The sequence below is a fragment of the Phascolarctos cinereus genome, unplaced genomic scaffold (genome assembly GCF_003287225.1).
Source record: "Phascolarctos cinereus isolate Bilbo 61053 unplaced genomic scaffold, phaCin_HiC Scaffold_726;HRSCAF=1367, whole genome shotgun sequence".
In the NCBI taxonomy this organism is placed as follows: Eukaryota; Metazoa; Chordata; class Mammalia; order Diprotodontia; family Phascolarctidae; genus Phascolarctos; species Phascolarctos cinereus.
The window spans coordinates 132835661-132858971 of NW_027556098.1; the positions used below are offsets into that span (position 1 = coordinate 132835661).

At 35.1% G+C, this 23311-nt stretch overlaps 1 pseudogene; it reads right to left on the minus strand.

Annotated features, from left to right (window-relative positions):
- Window positions 1-6316: 6316 nt before the first annotated feature.
- Window positions 6317-7205, minus strand: LOC110194661 (snurportin-1 pseudogene; annotated as a pseudogene).
- Between the last annotated feature and the right edge of the window lie 16106 nt (window positions 7206-23311).

Sequence of the window (23311 nt, forward strand, 5' to 3'; positions counted from 1 at the left end):
AATGGCTAAATTTCTTTTTGAAAAATAAATTCTTCTTGATAGCCTTTCTTATTTATGTTGCTTAATCCCCCTCATTTCCACCCTCCCAGAGAATCATCCTTAAAGCAAAGTTTTTTGTTAAAGAAAAGACAAAAGGTGGATATCAATAAAACTGATCAATGAATTGAAAAATGCCACAGGTGTGGATTGTCAGATTCTTTTTTCCCTTCAAAAGAAAGGGAAAAGGTGATTTTTCATTTCTTTGCTTTTGCAATAAGGTTTTTTAAAATTTTGCAGCACTCATTTTTATTGTTTTGTGGTGCTTTTTCTTTTCATTTACATTGCTGTAGCCATATATGGTGTTCTCTTGGCTTTGCTTACTTTAGATTGTATCAGGTTTTTTTTCTTAATGCTTTGTGCTCTTCAAAAAAATCACTTTAACTTCTCTATGATTCCTATTCTTTAGTTTTTGAAAGAATTATCCATGGGGACAGCTTTGTGGTGTAGTGGATAGATCTTTGGCCTTGGAGTCAGGAGGACCTGAGTTCAAATGTGGCCTCAGACACTTGACACTTACTAGCTGTGTGACACTGGGCAAGTCATTTAACCCTTGATTGCCTCACCAAAAAGGAAAAAAAAAAGAGAGAATTCTCCAAGTAACAAAAAAGTGCCATCAAGGAAAATATATCATCACATTGCCAGGTGTAGAAGTGTATGCCTCAATATGTATCTGTAGTTTGTTACTTCTCAGTTATGAGGTAGGAGGCATTCTTGTTCTCTAGTGACCATTTGTCATTGAATTGATCATAATTCTGAAATCTTGTAGTGTTTTTAATTGCATTATTGTGATCATCATTATATCTCTTGTTACTTGACTCTTTATCAATTTATACAGGCCTTCATAAGTTTCTCTGAATTATTTGTAATTTCTTATGGTGCAATAATATTCCATTATGTTAAGTTACCAGAATTTGTTGGCTTTTGCCCAGTTGAGATATATATATATGTATATATATATGTATATATGTGTGTGTGTGTGTGTATGTATATATGTACATGCATTGACTTTTCTTCAAGCTATATCTACTACAAAAGGGCTGTTATAATTATTTTTGTGCATATGAGGTCTTTCTGTATTTAAAATCCTTATAGTTTGTGCTTAATAGTTGTATTCCTAGATCAAATCTATCTATCCATCTACCTATCTGCATAATTCTGAATTGTTTTCTAGAATTATTGAGCCATTTCATAGTTCTGAGTACACCGCTACATCTGTGTTCCTAAATCCTCCTCTAGGGCTGTGTTGATACACATTTAATAAGTGACTGTCTGGGGGAAGATGTACTCACTAAACACCTTTAAGTTTAATATGCACTATTAACATTTTCTCCTTAACTTTCTCAAAACCAGAAAATCAACAAAACAATGCATCAAGGCTTGATTTGTAGCATTTCCTAATTTCCAAGGCGTTAAGTTCTCACACTGAAAATTTAACAATTGGCTTTCTCAAGTTGTACAAGTTGGCTCCAGTACACTCTTGGCCATATTTAACACATACAATTTGGCCTTCGTCATCTTTGTCAGCCATAAGTGTGAGATGAGACATCAGATTTGTTTATATTTTCATTTCTCTTATTATTAGTTATTTGGAGCCCTCTTCAATGTAACTGTTGATAGCTAGCATTTCTTATTTTGGAACTTCACTGTTCAGACACGATTATAACTTTAGAACTCAGAGGGACTTTAGAGGTTCTTTAGTTCAAATGCTTCAATGTATAGATAGGAAAACTGAGGCCCAAAGAGATTGTGCCTTTCCCATGGTCACTCAGGTATTAAGGGACAACACCAGGATTAGAACCTAGTTTTTTAACTCTAAAGTCAGTGCTCATTTGACTGTACCACAATTTAACCACCTATTTATTTTGGAATGGATCTTGTTGTTTTATATTTTTCTCAATTCCTTATACAGATTCAATATCAGATTCTTATCAAAGATATATGCTACAGAGATTTTTCCTGGTTAACTGTTTCTTTGGTAAGTGATTATATTATCTTTTAAAAAAATATCTTTCTCATTTAGATAAAATTCTCCTCATCCATAGATGTGGCATCTATGAAGGAATCTCTTTTTTATTTTCCTGATGATGAGGATGATGATAATGATAGGACCTTTCATATTTAGTGTCTATATCCATTTGAAGCTTATTATAATATATGCTTTAAGATTTTGATTTCAACCTTATTTCTTCCAAGCTTCTTTCTAGTGTTCTTATTCTTTTTGCAAACTAAGATTTTCTTACTCTAATAGTTGTTTTCTTGGATTTATTGAACACAAACTTACTGTGTTTGATTATTTCTCACAACCCACCCCTCTGCTTATGTCCTTGATCGCATCCCATCTTGTCTTCTCTTAGAACTTTCCCCTTTAAGCATTCTCCCTATTGTTCTAATGTTCATTCTCTCTTTATTTTCTAGCTCCTTCCTTGCTGACTACCAGCATGTACAGATCCCTCAATCCTTAACAAAACACCTTCTTTAGTCCCTCTTAATCTACTTGTTATCATATTGTAGTCCAAATACCTAGAAAAGGGAGTCTTCACCTTTCTTGTGTTATTGGTATTGCTTTGGTGGTCTTGATGGTAGAACCTGATGAACCACTTCTCAGAAGAATAAATTTAAGTGCATAAAATATATCACATTGCAAAAAAATAAATTATTTTGAGACAGAGTTAACAAAAAAAAATTAATTCATAGACACCAGGTAAAGAACTTCTGTCCTGGAAGAATTCATCCCCCTCAGTTTCACTGAGATTGGAAGAAAAGAGTATCTAGGGAGATGCAATATTAACAATGCCAAATGCTGGATCACTTAAAATAATTTTCTGTTCTAGTTCTCCTCTCACTTCTTAAACAGTGTTAATCACTGAATGGGCATTACCTCAGTCAAAGTGAGGACTCAGAAAGAACTTAGCTTAAAAAAACCAATGTCTCCCACTGCTTCCTGGGCCATCTCCAGTTGTCCTGATTGATATCTGGCTGCTAAAACCAGATGGCTCTGGAGGAGAAAGTGTTCTGTTGACTTTGCACAGCCCTCCCTCACTCAAATCTAATTTACTTGCAAGTCATTGCATCATCTTCCTAATGTCATGGTCCTCTTCGAGAATAAAGGATGAACCGCAACCATACAACTTCTTCCACATAATTACATGCTTTCATTCTCTTGTGTTGGGTGATCATCCATACTCTATCCCCTGTGTGTGACTTTATCCCACGGATCCATCTTTATCCTTTCTATCTTTATAATCTTTCTTCTTCAGCCCCAACAAGTTCAATAATAATCATCTATTCTGATGGCTCCTAAATGTACATATCCAACTGTCTTTTCTGAGCCCTAGTACTGTGTCATAACTGCCTATTGAATTTCTGAATATGGATGTCTTCTAGATGTCAATATGTCCAAATTGAAATAGTTAAATTTCTGATATACCCACTCTTTCAAACTTTCTTTTTTCTGATGAAAGCACCAACATTCTTCTAGTCTTTAAGGTTCACAATATCAAAGGAATTTTTGATCCTTCTCTTTGCATCCCAAGTTTCTGAGTCTAAATAATAGAAATAGTAGTAATAATTGTAGTAGTAGTAGTAGTAGTAGTGTAGTAGTAGTAGTAGTAATAGTAGTAGTAACAAGCATTTATATAACTTTATAAGGTTGGGGAAAGCACTTTACATGGATCATTGCATTTGATCATCACAATAACACTATGAGGTCAGTGCTATTATTTATCTTCATTTTAAATACAGCAAAATAGAGACAGGTTAAATAATGCGCTAGTAAGTTTCTGAGAGGGGATTCAAACTCAAGTCTTCCTGATGCTAAATCTAACATACTACCTACTACACCACCCAGTTGCTTCTTACCTTTTTGTTCATTCTATCTCCACAGCATTTCTGACCCCTTCCCTTCATTTACATAGAGAAAGACAAGTTTAGGCCTTCATTATCTCAAGCTGGATTGCTACAAAATTACTTTTATTCATCTCTTTGCCTCAGGCCTTCTTATTAATCCATCCTCTACATAGCTACCAAACTGATAATCATAAAACACGGGTCTATCTGACTCCTTTGCTCAGAAAACTCCATTGAAAAATGATAGCCATCTCTAGGGTGGGGCAGAGAGGGAAGAAAAAAAGAAAGTAATTACATGACAATTTTGTAGTATATTTGAAAGGAATAGCAAGTTGTGCGTAGTACATTTGTAGTTTCATGTACAAACATCTTTTTATTATACTATTACAGAAATGCTTATTTTATTTCATAAATTAAAAATAAAATTAAAAAAAACCCAAAATGTTCTCTTTCCTCACTTCCATTTTTTGGAATCTCTATCCCCCTTTCAGATTCATTTTCTTCTTTCTTTTCTTTTTTTTAGACTGTACCATATTTTTAAATTTTCTTTATTATTCTTGTTTTGTTTTGGTCTGCCTTTTTTTTTGACTAATATGGAAATGTTTTGGGTGACTGCACATTTACAAACTGTATCAAATTATTTACCCTTCCAAGAAGGGGAAAAGAGAGGGAGGGAATTTAGAATTCAATATTTTTAAAAAAAAGAATGTTAAAAATTTTTGTTTACATGTAATTGAGAAAAAAATTAAAAATAAAGCAATAAAATATTTCAAAAAATCTTCCTGGGCCTTAGTTTTAAAAGTATATTAGAGTACCCAGCTATTTCTGTATAGGTGTTACTTATTCACATGATTTTTTTTTTATTTTTAAATTAAATTTAAATGTCTTTTCTAGGTCAAATATTAAATACCACCAAGTAAAAGCATTAATGTCAGTTGGAACAGTTCTTATGCTCAAAAAGCTCAACAGCTTCCTTTTAACTCAAATGATGTTTGGGACTTAGTACATATTTATTTCTGGGGCCTCTGCTTTTTGCAGAACTTGGGCATGACCTTGTCAGTCTTATCTGGTATAAAGCAAAATAAATGTGAGCTGTAACCTATCCAAACCTTGTTCTATAGTCAGGTAAGAATACTTTGAGACCTGAAAATGAGACTAGGTTATGGTCACAAAGGGGAGAAAAAAAGCTAAAATATCTTTTCAAAAATATTGTCATAGAATGGTTTCATAATTCAAAAGAAAATCAAACTAATACTCTTGAATCTACAGTCAATAGCATAATTGAACGTATCCTTCTCAGGTTTTGTAGGGTTTTGTTTCAGTGTACATGCAGGCATCAGCCACTCTGGCTACTTTCAGCAGATATGCAGAATTAATGTAATTGTGTTCTACTTAGCTCTCACTTCCGCCCCACTACCATTCCCAGAAATTAGACAATAAATTTGGTGGGAGTTCCATGGCTTTAAAGACACAAGATCTGACTTGTGTCTCTTTAACTATCACTAGTACTGTTCTCAACAGTACTCTGGGAAGCATGTGTTCTATAGAGATAAGGCAGAAGTTTCACTGACCTACAGTCAGGAAGAGTTAGTGGGGGTATGTTTAGAAGACAGGAACAAAAAAGCAAGGAGTGGGGCACATTCTTACCAGCACAAATGAGTGACTATTTGATCAGTTACATCAATTAAAAGGAAATTTTGTCTTATGACAATTTCCAAAGGGAAGAAAATAATTCTTGCCTTCTCAGAAGGTAGAGCCAATACAGAGACTAAGAACCTAGGCCTCATAAAACTTTTCAACATCTCCTAGTTGCAGAAATATGAGTTATCAAATACAGCTATTTAAGACCTAGTATGTTAATACAACCATGACAAAGCAAGGCACAGCCCTTCAGGGCAAATAACTGACCCAAGTGCTGCTGATTGGGTTGGGGAGGTTGACAGCTATACAGAGGCATACAAATCACAAACAACTTAGTTCTTAGAAATTCTATAGGTTTACATGCATAACATGTCTGAAATACTCTTTTAGCAGTTAGAGTCACTCAACTCAACCTGAACACCATCCTACTGGTAAAACTATTATGAGGTCTTGCCAGGCCATATCTCCATCCTAGGTACAGCTCATCTTCTTGCCAGGGTATAGGGATCTCAGCTCTCAGTACGCAGGTATGTCTGACTGAATGAGGTGGACTTGAGTCTCATCTCCAGGCTTCAGCCTTGTCCTTTAAATGAGCAATAAGCAATAGTTGGGATACAGACACATGGCTCTTCTTAATCCTTTGTAAAAAGGAGCTTTCCAGTTTTCCATGAGATTTGTGGCTTCAGTCTAGTTGCTGGGGGCATTGGCCAGCTTGGAGGCTGACAGGTACTCCAGTTCCTAGTGTCCATTCTCACAAGTCTTGTTGCCATTCATTTCATTGGCCTCCTTTTTAATTTCTATTGTATTCAGTGATCTGTTGGAACTGATGCACAGCATAGTCTGGTTTGGTGTTCAGAGGACCAGCTGGCACTTTTATACTGAGGACATCAGATATCATGTATGGACATAGCCAGCCTAACAATGGAGTGCTTCTTGTGATAGAAAAGATGCCCCTCTAGCTCAACAGGGAAGTCAATGGATAAGGAATTACATAGACTTTTGGGGATACATGTAAAATTCTTTAGACACATGAATTTAAATGGATTAAGCCTGGTTTTCTCTTCAATTTCTTGCTCCTCTGGTAACTTTGAATCCAGCGGAATCTAAAATTGGTCTGGCAGTCATAGATAGGGTGTTACTCCAGCACGTCATGTGTAGCACATAGTAGATTGGGTTTGTTTCACTATAGATATATTCCAGGATTGTGTAACCTTTCCCCGTGGTTGAGGTGCACTTACTGCCTCCAGGAAGAAGGGAAGGAAATCTGTTGACACCATATACTCTCTCGGGGTATGCTGTAGTGTAGGCCACAATAAGGGCTCTTTTCCCCACAGATCACATCATCATTGTCCTCTTCTGCTCCAGATCTGAAGAGACTTTAGTCCTTGCTTGGACAGCATCAACTGGTTAGCATATCACCTTGGCAGCTTCTTGCCAGTGTCAATGTCCATCCCTTCCTCTTCCTTGTTATCCACCCTTACCAGTAATCCTCAGCCAATCTTCTATCATGGTGCATGTAGTTTAGTTATTTGGACTAAGAGTTTACATCAGCTTTTGTCCTGTTGCAAGGATCTTTACTTGGACTTGTATGGCAATAGGTGAGAGTGAGGTGCTGTAGGTCTTTTCAGGTCTTGGGAGACTGGAAAACTGCTTGCCAGGGATTGACTCTGCTCTTCCATATTCTGTGATGATGGCAAGGGCCAGGCTGGGCTGGGGAATGCTTCAAAGTAGTGGTCCAATGACCAAGACTCCCAAGATGATGCTAGCATGCAACTGCAGAAGAGGCACCATCAGGCTCTCTTTTGATGTCACCTCCAACATGAAGCCTTTCCAAATTAATCAAGTTTTTGAAACTTAACTTCAGCATTTTGCAATTTTCCAATGTATTTTATGTTTATTTATACAGGGTGTTCCAAAAATCAGTCCTTAGGACTTCATCAAATAATGGGGGAACAATAGAAAGCTTTTGATAAGAGGAATAACACTGTCAGACCTATACATTAAGAAAATCAATATAGTAGCAGTGTGTAAGAAGGTTTGATTCATGGAGAGAGACATCCTCTGCCACTTATAGTCACTTTTCTTTACCATGTCCTCTTAGCAATGATTAATTATTGAGTTTTTACATGCTTTCTTTTTTTCTGAATCTTGGTAGACCCCACAACAATTTTATATCCCAACATGTAATGATCTTATAGGAACATACTCTGGAAGATGTAGTAATAGGAATCCAGAAGTAATTATGTATTTGCAGAAATATAAATAACTTAGTAGTTTGAGAGGAATCCTGAACTTTTACTTTGCAATAGGGCATGACCAATGAACAACGTGTTGAAAGGCTCCAATATGGCTATAATTTTGTTCTTTCATTCCTATAATAACAAAGGCCAAAATGGATTTCTTGATGTCTTCCTTGCCTCTCCTTTAATGTGCTCTTTGGCTTCTGAGTTTATGTGCTGTTGCCTAGAACATCCTTTCTTCTTATTTCTTCTGTTGATTTCTTATTGATCCATTAAAGTCTATCTCAAATGCCACCTCCTCCTTGAGGCCTTTAGCTTTAGAATTCACATATCACTTTCTTTTACATCTCTTTATTGCACTTTTCAAATAAGTGCTTTATGGTTTTGAGTTTTCTTATACTTTATCTTTCCTAGGCATGAAAACATTGACTTTGTCATTTAAACATTCTGGCTTTTCTTCAACACTTAATACAATGACTTGAACACAGTAAATTTTTAATAAATGTGTATTGAATGAAGAGCCTTCTAAATCACTAATTTATGTGACAGTTTTTCTCCCTTTGATTGTATTAGAAAAGAGAGCAGCGTGAATTGGAATGGCTTCACAAATTTCAGTTACACACAATATCTGGAGCCTCTGTCCTTTTTCTTGACAACATGAAGTTGGGTCATTACTGTTTTTTTTTTCCTTTTGATGCCTCTATGTTATTAAATGACAGGAAATTGTTGAAGAGAGTAAGGTAGGGGGAAAATACAGCAAAAGTATACAGAAATAGGAGTCTGAGGACCTGAATTAATATTATTGTTCTATTACTACTATTGTGATCCTAAGCAAATTATATAACCACTCTTTGTATCTTTTTTCTTCAATTGCAAAAGGAGAACTTTGAACAAAAAGACCCAAACAAGAAGACCCTTTCAATTCTAAATCTATGATATTTAGTACTCTGAGTAAGAGGCGATGGAATAAATTCTTAGGTCTACTAAAGGATTTCCCTTGGGAATACCATTTTAGCATCCCTAGAACATCAAGAAAACATTGATCTCAGCTCACTCCTGGCTACCCTATGAAATAGAATGTCCATAGAGCTGTATTAACCAGGAGATCCCAGCCCAAGTCCCTCCTTCAGTTTACAAAAAAAAAAATCTTCCACTGATTTGTAGTTGTCAGAACTCTTTTTGGAACCAAATTCCTTTGAGACTTTTGGTGGCCCTTGTGGGAAGCTGCTTTTAGAACATTTGTGCTATTGGCATGGCATATTTTTTTTCCTTACAATTCAAATTAATTGAAATTCTCTGAGATGATATATTGAAATGATTGTCATATGTATCCATGGTATCAGATTGGCAAAGAACTGATTACTATTCCATTTCCCTCTTTGGTGTACCCACAGGTGGCCATTATGGTAAAGCTTACACATTGGAGAAATAGCAGATTATAAGCAACTGTCTTTGGTCCATATCTCCAGTATCTCCCTCCTTTCTCTCAATCCCATGAATTACCAATTTGTTTTTTTTTAAACATTTTTTCTGATCAAAATTTTTTTTTAAAAATTCTGTTTTACTTTATTTTCAGTTTCAGATTATTTCCTTCCATCTACATCTTCCCTACCCAATGAGAAAGCAAAACATAAAACCTATTACAAATAGGAAGTCATGAAAAATACGTTTCTGTATTAGCCATGTTCTGAGAAAAAAACACCAAGAAAAGGAGAGAAAAATATGCTTCAGTTTTCATTCTGATGGACAACCTGTCAATCAGATCTCCATCAGAGGTGGATGTATTTTTCATCCCGAGTCTTTGGAGTTTTGGTGGATCATTGTATTGATTACAATTACTAAGTATTTCATAATTAGTTATCTTTAAAATATTGCTATTACTCTTCTCCTGATTCTGCTTACTTCATTCAGCATCAATTATAAGAACAAATCTTCCCAGTCTTCATTATTTCTTACAAGCACAGTAGTATTCCATCATAATCATATACCATTAATTGTCTATCCATTACTCAATTGATGGGCACTCACTCCTAATTTCTTATTTTTTGCATCATAAAATGAGACAATGTATATGTATATGTGTGTCTCTGTATACTTATGCATGTATATATGTGTGTATATATACACTTATACAAATATGTGTGTATATATACACATATATGCATATACACACACATATACATACATACCCATACACATCCATATAGATACATTCACATATATTCACATACATACATACACACGCACACACACATATATATACACACATTTATCTATCTATCTATCTATCTATCTATCTATCTATCTATCTATTTATCTATATATCATATCCTTTCCTTTTTTTCTTTGATTTCTTTGGGAAAAAGAACTAATAGTGGTATTGCCAGGTCAAGGGATATTCAGAGTTTAATAGCTTTTTGAGCATAGTTCCCAACTGCTTTCCAGAGTGGTTGGACTATACTAACAGTGTATTAGTATGCTTATCTTTTTTCCCATATTCTTTCAGCATTTGTTATTTTACTCTTCTGTCATGTTAGCCAATTGATTAGGTATGAGATGGTACCTCAGAGTTCTTTTTTTAACTTTGCATTTCTTTATTTATTAGTGATTTAGAACATTTTTTATGACTTTAGATCACTTTGATTTTTTTCCTCTGAAAACTATTTGTTCATATCCCTTGACCATTTGCCAGTTGGGGAATGCCTCTTATTCTTGTAAACTTAGCTCAGTTCCCTATATCTTTTAAAAATAAATCCCTTATCAGAAAAACTTGCTGCCAAGATCTACCCCACCCTCAGCTTTCTCTTACTCTTCTAAGTTTAGCTACATTTGTTGTATTTCTACAAAACTACTTTGTGTAATCAAAATTATCAATTAAATCACCTGTGAAACTTTTCAGTTTTCATCATGAACTCTTCCCCTATTCATAAACCTGACAGGTAATTTCTTCCATGCTCTGCTAATATTTTCTGTCAGTAAATGTTCCCTTTTCTCTAAATCATGTACCCATTTTGAACTTATCTTGGTATACGAAGTGAGATGTTAGTCTATGCACAATTTCTACTAGACTACTTTCTAATATTCCCAGAAGTTTTTGTCAAATAATGAATTCTTTATCAAATACTAGGTTATTGTGCTTATTTGCTTCTGTGTGTTGTATATTAATATGTTCCATTGATCAACGACTCTTTTTCTTACCTAATATTGAAGTTTTCTTATTATTAGAATTGTATAGAATAGGATGAGATCTGGAATCTATAGTCCTCCTTCCTTACTATTTTTTTTATTGATATCCTTATGACCTTTTATTCTTTCAGATGAATTTACTTATTATTTTTTCCAGCTGCATAAATAATTTCTTTGGTGGTTTGACTGGTATGGCACTGAGTAAATAAATTAATTTACATATTTTTTGCTATTTTTATTACATTTATTACATGGCCTATCCAGGGGCAATCAATATTTCTCCAATTGTTTAGATCTGTCTTTATTTTTGTGAAGTGTTTAATTATTGTGATCATATATTTCCTTTGTGTGTCTTGTAGGTAAACTCCTTAGTATTTTAAACTGTCCTTATTATTTTAAAGTTATTTTCTCTATCTTGTCCTGCTGGATTTTATTGGTAATATATAGGAAAGCTGAATTTTTGTGTATTTATCATATATCCTTTAACTTTGTTGAAGTTGTTAATTGTTTCAATTAATTTTTTATTTAACTCTCTAAGTGATAGTTTCTTTGCTTTTTGCCTATGCCTAGTCTTTCTATTTCTTTTTCTTGTCATTGCTATACTAGAATTTCTAACAAAACATTGAATATTAATAGTGATAATGGATATCCTTGCTTCACTCCTGAGCTTACTGGAAAGGCTTCCAGTTTACCTCAATTACAAATAATGCATGTCCTTGGTTTTAATTGGATAATATGTATTTTTTAGAAAACTTTCATTTATTCCTGATTTTTGAGTGTTTTTTTTTTAACAGAAATGGGTGTTATATTTTTCAATGTCATATTTTTCTGCCATCGTGACTTTATCTCATGGTATTCCCAAGCTATAACCTGACCATCTTAGAAAATTCCTTGGCTATTGCTGAAATGCTTATATGTGCATTCTCTGTGGAATTTACTGGCATTATTTGCCTAAGCAACCATCAAGTATCAACATAAAATATTATTTCAAATCAGAAGGAGGGAGGTGGGTCAAGGGAAAGAAACCTTGTCAGTTTTTGACAAAGACCATCTTAAAAGTCAGTCCTGTAATTTAAAACTCCAAGTGGTTCTGGAGTCACTATTTGCTTTCTGAGTAACCTTCAACAAGTTACCTACCACCTGTGGGCCTTCTTTTCTTCATTTTTCAAGGTCCATGCATCATATTTATTTATGTCAATCTCTCCATCCCTTCCCGAACCAATATTGTACCACTTTGTATATTATTGCAGGATCAATAACTATTTGTTAAATAAATAAATTATTAAGCCTGTGGTTACCTTCTCAAGTTTTTAGGATCCATATAAGAAGATATTGAACATTCCTTAATACTTATCTAGGAATACATTTGCTTAGATTCACATCAATCAGTAAATGCTATTACTTAGCATTGCTGAGTGATAAGGATTTCTTAAGCTAAGATGAAAAGATAAATCAGGACCCTCTTCCTCAGCTCCTTACTGGGACACAGTCTGAAGTTTTGGTCAGCACTGTCCTCTAGTTGCAGAGACTCTAATTTCTGAGAAAGCCAAGCATTACCAGATAGCAAAGAGTTAGTAAAAATGTGTTGATTACAATCAAATAAGATTTTAAATAATGAATGAAGTCCTCTTTGATATTTGCTTAACTGATGTAATAGTACCCAATGCCCTATCAAGTTTAGGTGGCATATGGACAAAAATTAGAGGTTCATAGAATATAGTATCTGGAAGAGGTATTGAAGATCATCTATTCATAGAGATCTTGGGATTTAGAGCTGAAGGATCCTTAGAAATCTAGACAAATCCCATCACTTTACAGATGGTCCAAAGATATAAAATGCCTTTTCCAAGGTAATATAGTAGGTATGAAGGCTGAAGTCCTATGTCCCAATTTCTGCTTGCTTTCCCACAATGTCATGCTAGTGCTCCAATCTTTTTCCCTACTTTTTAAAAAAAATATGTTTTAGCACATGGGAAATTCAAACCAAGAAAGGTCAAATTTTAGGACAAAAGGTCAAAGTTTATCAAACATTTAATAGGAAAAGCTATAACTACCATCAACATTTCTTGACTTTTAGTCCAGAGATCTTTTCTTGATATTACATTGAGTAAATGTAATATAGTTGCTTTTGGTATAAAAAGTCAAGGTACAGAAAGTCTAATTGTGATCTCATTTATATAGGAAGCTCATAGTGAGGAACTTCCTTTACCATTCAAGTTGACATTTCCTCTGCATCAAATAGCCTTAGATCTTTCCAGAGCACTGAAAGATTAAGACTTGCCCAGAGTCACAAAGCCAGTATGTCAGAGGCAGAATTTGAACACAAGTCTTCGCTCCCAGGCTAACTCTCTATCCACTATATCATGTGGCTTCTCAAGAGGTTACAGAGCTGACTAATTTTCTAGATCACTTGGCAAGTTAGGATATTTTGCCCACTTCTGGATGATTATTTTCTAACCTGATTTTCAAATGGTCAAAACTCATTCTTTTACTCATGCTAGTCAATTGCTTCTGGCACCAGCCTTACCCTGGCACATCATGAGGGAAAAAAAAGTTGAACAGTGAGAACATATCAAGAGCCTCTGTAACCCACTTGAATTTTAATCTAGACACGCTGAGGATGAAAGCAAAGAAACATTTGGTTTGGGAGGCAGGTTACATTCAATAATGAATCTAAGGGAAATTTTGAGGATCAAATGGGCTCATTTCAGACAGAAAAATAATAAAAGATCCAGAAAACAAAAACAAAGTACACAGATCATATAATTCAGGATTCTTCTATGGCCATTTGATTAGTCATTACACCTCATGGGTGCAAGTACTCCTCACATGTTGTTAATACCAGTGACATGAATATTCTTACTTGGGGTCTTCATCAGTGTTTCCTGGTCATGTTCCAACATCACATTTTCAAAAAAGTCAATAAAATGCACCTACATACTCCAGTCTCAAATATATTTAAATAAATAAAATCATAGAGACAAAGTATGCAAACCACATCATTAGAGATTCACCACCTTTAAAGATTCAATCTGAGATCTGACTGGCTTTAAGTACATGAAGGATATTAGTATCTAAACTTCTTCAAATATAGACTTGGAGACCTTGAACATATCCCCTGAACACTTGAAAACTCAGAAACAGACCCCAAACCCCCCATTTTCTACCAAAACAAACTTACATTTGAACTGATCCAACCATTCTGGAGAGCAATTTAGAATTATGCCCAAAGGGCTACTGAACTGTGCATAGCCTTTGACCTAGTGATACCACTTCTAGGTCTGTATCCTAAAGAGATCATAAAAATGGGAAAAGGCCCCAAATGTACAAAAATATTTATAGTAGCTCTTTATGTGGTGGCAAAAACTGAGGGGATGCCCATCAATTGGGGAATGGCTGAACAAGTTGTGATTTATTAATGTAATGAAATATTATTGTGCTATAAGAAATGATTTGGCAGACTTCAGAAAAACCTGAAAAGACTTAAGTGAACTGATGCTGCATGAAGTGAGCAGAATCAGGAGAACATTGCACACAGTAATAGCCACATTGTGTGATGACTAACTTTGATAGACTTAGCTCTTCTCAGAAATGCAAGGATCTAAGACAACTCCAAAAATGCTATCCACATCCAGAGAAAGACCTGTGGAGTCTGAAAGCCTCTCTCTCTCTCTCTCTCTCTCTCTCTCTCTCTCTCTCTCTTCTTTCTTGTGGTTCCTCCCATTGGTTCTAATTCTTCTTTACAACATGACTAATGTGAAAATATGTTTAATATGAGTGTATATGTAGAGCCTATATCAGATTGCATGATGTCTTGGGGAGGGTGAGGGGTGGAAGGGGGAGAAAATTTGAAACTCAAAATCTTATGGAAGTGAATGTTGAAAACTAAAAATAAATAAATGAAAAAAAAATTTACAATTCACTTCAGTATATAGGGACAAGAGTAGAGATGTTTAAAAAAAACTGTAGAGACCTCAGAATTTAATCTCAAATCCCATTTCACACAGACAGAAACACATTTCATATAAAGCTTAATCACTATGAAACTTCGCATATCTTTTTAATCTATTTCCTTTAATGCATTAGCATTTTCCCCCCATTAAGTAATACAAAGACCTGAATTCGGGTCACAATTCTATTATTTGCTTTGTAATTCTGGGGAAGTCATTTGACTCTCTGGTTCTTAGTATCATCATCCACTAAATGGAGTCACCCCTAAGGCTCCTTCCATTTTTATGATACTGTGATACTATGATTTTACAGAACTAAATATATTCTTTAATATTATAACATATAATGAGTCATTAATTGACATCTATGAAAGATTCCCCACCAGACATTCCCTTACAGGTCCACATATATACCCACAAGTCCAGACTTTCCCCACCCCAAAGTATTGCCTCAACATTTGAGTGAATTTTTTCTTTGGAAATAGCCATTCTAAGGGCTAATGCACTTTTTCTTCCTGAAGCATCCTTTTGTATTCCTCAATAGTTTCCTTAAAGGCATCGTTGAATATGATAATGTGCCTTCCAAACCATGCTGTCTGAGAGAAAATTGATAGTTTTTGTTAGCTCCCATGTATTCATTTATAATTTCTATGCAGATTAATTCTAGATCTATATATCCTACCCTAGTCCCTCTCCTACAATTCTAGTTCTGTGTTTGCTTATTGAACATACTGAATTGGATGTTCCATTAGGTATTTGACATGCCACATGTCTAAAATGTAACTCATTCTTTCCTGCCAAATCCATACCTCTTCCTAACTTCCTGATTATTGTCAACTACCAATATGGATAAGCAAAAAGGTCTTTTGACTCTCAGTCCACTATTCTTTTCATTATGCCACATGGATTTACTTTTGAAATATTTTTTGAAAATTTCTTGGAATTAAATTCCCAAAAACATTATATGTCTTTATTCACGTGAAAGTAAAATGAGCAAACAAACAAAAACAAAACACCATGTAAAACCAGACAGTGCTTTTTGTGTTATTTAATGTTGTGGGTTCTCCACACCTCTACTCTTCCCCATAGGTAATCAAGAGTTGATGAAATTTGCTAACCTCCTGGTCCTTCTGAAGATTACTCAATTGCCACAAAGGCTTTTTACAGATATTGATGACCCAGTACAAGACTGGAAAGTCAGTGAAATTTGTTTCCAGTGCACCTAGTTTTTCTTCTTTGTGCTTTATCCTCTCTGTCTTTCTCTCTGTCTCTTTCATTCTGTTTGTCTGCTTGTTTTCTTGCTGTGGGTTTTTGTATTCTTTTCCTTCTCTCAGAATTTGCTTTCTGTAATTATACCTCAGTGTGAGTTTCCCTAATTCTATATCACAGGTCTATTTGCATATCCATCCTCTTTTCTCTTCTCAAAGGAGAAAAAGTTTTGTAAGGTAGTAAAGGAATTTCAGAATTAGAAACTGGGTAAAGCAGGTGTTCATTTCCTGGGCCCTGTGAATTTCCAAGGCCCCTAAAATCTACATGTTAATCAAGCAGATCACCTCTTTCATCTCTTCATAAAGCTAAACCTGATTCAGAGATAGCAGAACTCAAAGTGAAGAGACAAACATTTCCCCTCCTAGACAAATGGTGGGTTTCAATGGATAAAATTGACATATAACCCAACCTCTGTGCTAAAAGACAATAGAAAATTATAAGACAGTTATCCAAGAGGCATCAGTTACTCCTTTTGCTTGCAAAAGATCCAGAGAGATTTTAGTCTGCTTTGACCCTTAGGGCTGCTTCCAGCAGCTTCTTCTCTGAAGAGAAGTAGTATACTAACAGAGGGATCTGCATAAAGATCAGTGAAGCAGTGGCTTCAGTAGGTCTGGAGATCTATTAATAATTTCCTTTATCTACTCCATGGGCCCCAGTATTTGACTACCAGGGAATGGCCTGTTTTAAATAATAGTTAGCATCTTACTTCTTGAGTGTCTATAAGTGGAGGTTGGATGACTATCATGGTTGATCGATAGGATTCCTACATTAATTTTCTTGGACAAACTAAATGGAAATAAAATTAGTTTAGAAGTCAGGGGATCATGGTGTGAATCCCAGATCTGCTACTACAGGCTATCAAAATTACAATGATATCCATGTGGCCTTAGACAAATCAGATCAACATTTCATTTCAACAAATATTTATTAAGTGAATACTGTATGCTAGGAAGTAGACTTTTAAATACATAATTAAAATAATCTTTATATTCAGGGAGCTTATATTCTATTGGGAATGCACATTTATATAGAAAAATAAATAAAAATAATTTAAGGAGGGAGAACCACTAAGAGTTGGGGGAGAGATGTTGGAAACACTTAACTGACAAGGGGACTCTGAGCCTCAGTTTTCTCACCAGTAAAATGAGGTAACAAGACTGATGATGTCTAAGGTACTTTTCATCAACAAATCTTTGCATCTACTTCAATATGTGTTGTCAGAGATGGAGAGGAGGCTATATTGATCAGAAATCTCTCCACAGTAATCATTCATGGTTTCTGAAATGCCCCTTATTAAAAAAAGAAGAAAAAACTTTGTTGAAATTTCCACCTTTGAGGACCTTGTACATATCTGAATCTATATACCTACATAAATATAGAGATAGACATATACATGTGCACATGAATACATACGTGTATGTGTGTATAAACACATGCCCTTGAAAGAATTTATTAATATAGTATTCACTGTTAGCTTTTTTAAAAAAAATATTAGTATCTTCCCCTCAAATTTCCCTAGCAAAACTTGTCTTCACTTCCCCTTTGCTTCTATCATCACCTCCTTTGAATTACTTCAAAAAATTTACATTTTACACCATCATTTCTCTCTATTATCTAAGTATATGTAGAGAAATATATATGTATATATGCCTATATATACTTACATTCACACATACATTATATATATATATATATATACATATATATATGTATATATAGACATATACACACACATACAGACATCTTTTTGTTTTCCTTATCCGATGAACTGTCCCCTATTACAAAAAAATTAAAAATTAAGTTAGCAAAAGTAACACATCAACCAAGTCTGACAAAATGCGAAGTATTCCATAGCCTCTCACTTCTGCAAATAAAGAAGTAAAAAAGAAATCAACTTTCCTTCAGGGCCAAGAGTGGTCATTATAACTATAAAGAGTTAAACTCTCTCTCTCTCTCTCTCTCTCTCTCTCTCTCTCTCTCTCTCTCTCTCTCTCTCTCTCTCTTTCTTTCTCTCTGTGGGTGTTTTGGTGGGGAGAGGAAAAGGGTTTGTTATTTCCATTTACAGTTGTATAGACTACAGTTTTAGTCATTGTGTATACTATTTTCCTGGTTCTGTTTACTTCACCTTCTATCAATTAATATTTTCTAAATTCTTCATATTTTCCCCTTATTACACAGGAATATTCCATTACATTCATGAACCACAATATGTTTAGCTATTCCCAAGGTGATGGGCATCTATTTGGTTTCCAATTCTTTGTTACTATAAAAAAGTACTGCTGTGAATATTTTTGTGGAAATGAGAACGTTCTGGTTTTGCTTTGTTTTTTATCTCTTTGAGTTATATTCCTAACAGTGGGATCTCTGGGTCAAAGAATGTAACTTTTATTTTTAAAGTATAATTTAAAATTGCTTTCCAGATTGGATAGAACAATTCACAGTTCCACCAGCAACATGTTAGTATGCCTATCACTTTGGAACCTTACCAACATTGAATATTTACATAATTTGTTATCTTTGTTGATTAGCTGAGTGTGGGTTGAAGCTTCAAAGTGGTTTTGATGTGCATTTCTCTTTTTTTTAGTTAATTGAACAGTCTTTGTTAGTTGTTAGTTAACTGTGTGCATGTTGCTTTCCTTCTCCTAGAACTTAAGCTTCTTGCAGTCAAGGGTTGCTCTTTTTTATTTTTATTAATTACAAGGTGGTGCTGGAGCCACTATCCTGATTCTGTTTCATAGAAATATCAGAATTCCACCCCTGAAAAATTAATCCGTCCTATTGAATTGAAGCACTGGGTAGAAATGGGATAGTGAAGATAGAAATATTCTACAGAATTAAGAGGAAAGCCCTGACCCTGGGGAAGAACAACTGGTGAGTCTCTGAAAAAGAAAGGAAAAAATGTGTTATGTAATTCCCACGGATCTTGGACAACTTGGGAGAACAGTTCCTTAAATTTCCAGTATGAGCATTTATACCTCACAAATCCTACACATCAAGACTTGATTTATTTTTTTGTTGTCAATAATGCAGATTACACTTAAAATGTGTCTTGCATACCAGTTAAACATTTACCAGAACACCCCTGATGAGCTCCCAGCTGCCTTTTGTAATGCAAAGGCCTGGAAGGATGTGTCAGATTATGTAAAACATGTAAGAACAAGGAGAGAAAACTCATGGTGGTAAATGTTAAAATTCAAACTTTTCATCAAAATCAATGATTCAATAAATATTTATTAAGCACCTACTATGTATCATACACTATGCTAAGCATCATCATTTAAAGTAATACATATTTTAAGCATCAATATATGCTTGAACCCAAGGGGTTTGTTTTTGTTTTTTCCAAAGAAAATTCTAGCGAAATTAGAGACTGGGGACTAGAGTCCCGAAGCCTATAGATTTGGGCAGAAAGTGTGCTAGAGGCTCAAGAAGGAGTCCTGAAGGAATCACAGAGACAGATGAGGCAGGCCAAGAATAAGAACTAGGTTTTCACTGAGGGAAAAAAGCCAAAGAAGTGAGTTTTAGAATGGTTAAAGATTATTCAGCTAGATGATTCAGCCAGATGGGGCAGATGAGCTGGCAGGCAAGAGAAATGAAGAGTTTTAATGTGTTTTTTATATTGTTTTGCTCCAAAAATATAATTTCTGGCTATTCTGTAGTGTTTTATTTAAGAATTTAAGATTTTTAAAATTTTTATAAAAATGGGGGTAAGTGTGGTGGTGTATATTTTAAAAATTTAGTGAGGAGAGTGGCATTTTATCTAAGCCTGAGTTTCTTTGTATGTACAATGGCAACAATAATGTTCACACTACCTGTCTCATAAGTTTTTTGTAATACTAAAAGGTTTATAAACCTTCAATTACTTATATAAAAGTGAGGATAACTCATACCAGTGTCTCCTATCTGAAATTATTTGTAGAACAATAAAATATCTAGTGTCTAATATTGTCAGATCTTTGTAGCCTTTATGTAGAGGTTATTGATAGTTCTCAGTACAGGGATCAGAAGTCTACATAAATATGGAGGTAGGATTATAGGACAACAAAAGCTTTAGAGGCCTCTGATTAGAGGCTAATGCTAGGCACCAACTGTCTGTTGGGAAGTATTGATTCAGATAACTCCCTAAATCCCATGAATCTCATTGTGTTGTTGTTGTTGTTCAGTTGTTTTCTATGCTGCCTGACTGTTTGTGAACCCATTTGGGGTTTTCTTGGCAAATATACTGAAGTCATTTTCCTTTTCCTTCTCCAGCTCATATTATAAATGAGGAAGCAGGTAAACAGGATGAAATGACTTTTCCAGGTTCATCCAGCTAGTAAGTGTCTGAAGCTAGATTTGAACTCAGGAGATAAGTCTTCCTGACTCCAGGCCTATTACTCTGTCTACTGTACCACCTAGTGCAGGTGTGGACATAAGCATGTGGTATTGTCACAGGCTTGCTGGCAAGAACTTCTAGCTCTCAATGATATCTTTTAGGAGGAGGACTGTAGTTAGCAAGGTAAATGGAAAGAAGTTTGAGAAAACTCCAACCTCAAAAAGGCTCAGCAGGAACTGGTGACTATATGGGAAAGGGGAGAACAAATATTACTAGTACCCTAAGATGGGAAAGAGGTGAATGAAATTCATTAATCCAAATTCAGCTACAAATTTTGGAATTTTATTTGAGAAAGTTAAGTACTAGCTCATTATAGTTGCCTAAACAGGTTTTTCCATGGTACTTGAACAAGTATTGAATAGCTCTAAGGCATGTTGTCCTGGTTTGTATAATTTTCAATAGTGCTGATGCCAAGGTCATCTACTGCATCCTGGGCCATTGCCAGTCATATTGACTTTTGTCTTGCCACTGGACTTTGATGACTAGAAGAGAGGGTGAGGTTGAACAAATTTGTGCAATTCTTTGTGGTTGTTGTTGAGTCATTAAATCATGTCTGACTCTTCTTGACCCCATGGACCATAGCACACCAGGCCCCTCTATGTTCCAATATCTCTTAAAGTCTGTCCAAATTCATTTTCATTGTTTCCATGACACTATTCATCTCATCCTCTTCTATCCCCTTATCCTTTTGCCTTCAATGTTTCCCAATACCAGGGTCTTTCCCAATGAACTTCAGCTTCAGTATTTGAGCTTCCAATGAATAGCCTGAATTAATTCTCTCAATATTGACTGATTTGATCTCCTTGCTGTCTAAGGGACTTTTAAAAGTCTTCTCCAGCACCAGAATTCAAAAATGTACATTTTGTGGCACTCAGCTTTCCTTATAGTCCAACTCTCATAGCCATACATCGCTACTGGAAAAAACCATAGCTACAACTATACATATCTTTGTCAGAAAGGTGATTTCTCTGATTTTTAATATACTATCCAATTTACCATAGCTTTCCTTCCAAGGACTAAACACCTTTTAATTTCATGACTGCAGTCACTGTCTGTAGTGATCTTTGAGCCCAGAATATAAAATACAAAATCTGACACTTCTTCCATTTCTTATCCCTCTATTTGCCAAGAAGTGATAGAACCAGTTGCCCAGTTGCCCAGTTGCTGGCTTCAAACCAGCTTTTACACTCTCTTCTTTCACTTTAATCAAGAGGCTTCTTGAGTCCTCTTCACCTTTTGCCATCAGAGTGGTATTGTTTGAATATCTGAGACTGTTGATATCTTCCTGGCAACCTTGATTCTAGTTTTTTATTTGTCCAGCCTGGCATTTTGCATGATATACTCTGCATTTAAGTTAAATAAGCAAGGTGACAATATACAGCTTTAATGATATTCCTTTTCCAATCTTAAACCAATCATTTGTTCCATGTTTGATTCTAATTAGTTGTTCCATGTTTAGTTCTTTCTTCTTGGTCTGAGTACAGGCTCCTCAGGAGACAAATAAGATTTTGTTGTGATCCACACAGTAAAAAGTTTTAGTGTAGTAAATGAAGCAGAAGTAGAAATTTTTCTGGAATTCCCTTGATTTCTACATAATCCAGCAAATGTTGGCAATTTGGTTTCTTGTTCCTCTGCCTCTTTGAAAACCATCCTGTTCTCATAGTAATTCTTGGTTTATATGTTCCTGAAGCCTAGCTTGCAGAATCTCAAGAATAACCTTGCTGGCATGTGAAATAATCTCAACTGTTCAGTAACTTGAACACTTCTTGACATTGCCCTTCTTTTGGATTGGCACATAAACTGATCTTTTCTAATGTAGTGGCCACTGTTGAGTTTTCCAAATTTTCTGGCATATTGAGTGCAGCACTTTAACTGTATTATCCTTTAGGATTTTAAATAGCTCAGCTAGAATTGCATCACCTCTGCTAGCCTTATTGTTAGCCATGCTTCCTAAGGCCCATTCGCCTTCATTTTCTAGGATGTCTGGCTCTAGATCAGTAACTACACAATCATGGTTATCTGTAATATTAAGATCTTTCAAGTATAGTTCTTATGTGTATTTTTGACACCTTTTCTTAATCCCTCCTGCCTCTGTTAAATCTCTACCATTTTCACTTAAATCTGATTCATATGCAAGTTAAGACATCACCCCATGATGTCATTGCTTTACTTCAAAAATGAAGGACAAACAACAACAACAATTATCAGGAGCTCCAACACTTTCCCAAGAAGCTGTGGAAGAGCCAGCATGATGGGGATAGCAGTGATGGTGGTGATAGTACCTTCAATAGAGGCCAAAGATGCTAGACAAAATAGCAATCAGAGCAGCAAGTAGTTCTCTTGGGCCAAGCCAGGAGTTGTGGGAATGTTTTCTGGAAGCAGTTGAATAGGAAGTGTATAAACCTTGCACGGAAGTAGTACATTGATTTATATGAGCTATATAGATATTGGAGAGAAAGTCAAATTTCTATCCACCTTGAATTCTTTCCTTATTTTGGGAAGGCTCAGTTCCAAGTTGATGCCATAAATCTGGAATGGCTGGAAAGCTTCTTGGGGAGAAGCATGGCTCACTAGAGAACTTGATTTCTAGACTCTTTAAATGGGCTTGTATTATTTCCTTGATTAAGGGTGAGGCACTGAATATCATCATGATGACATTAACAGCTATGAATAACTTTAGAGGCTATTGTTATGGGTGAGTTTACTAGGGGGGAAAATGTCATTGACCATCTATGACTTTGTGTATTGGGTATTCTATCTCTCCC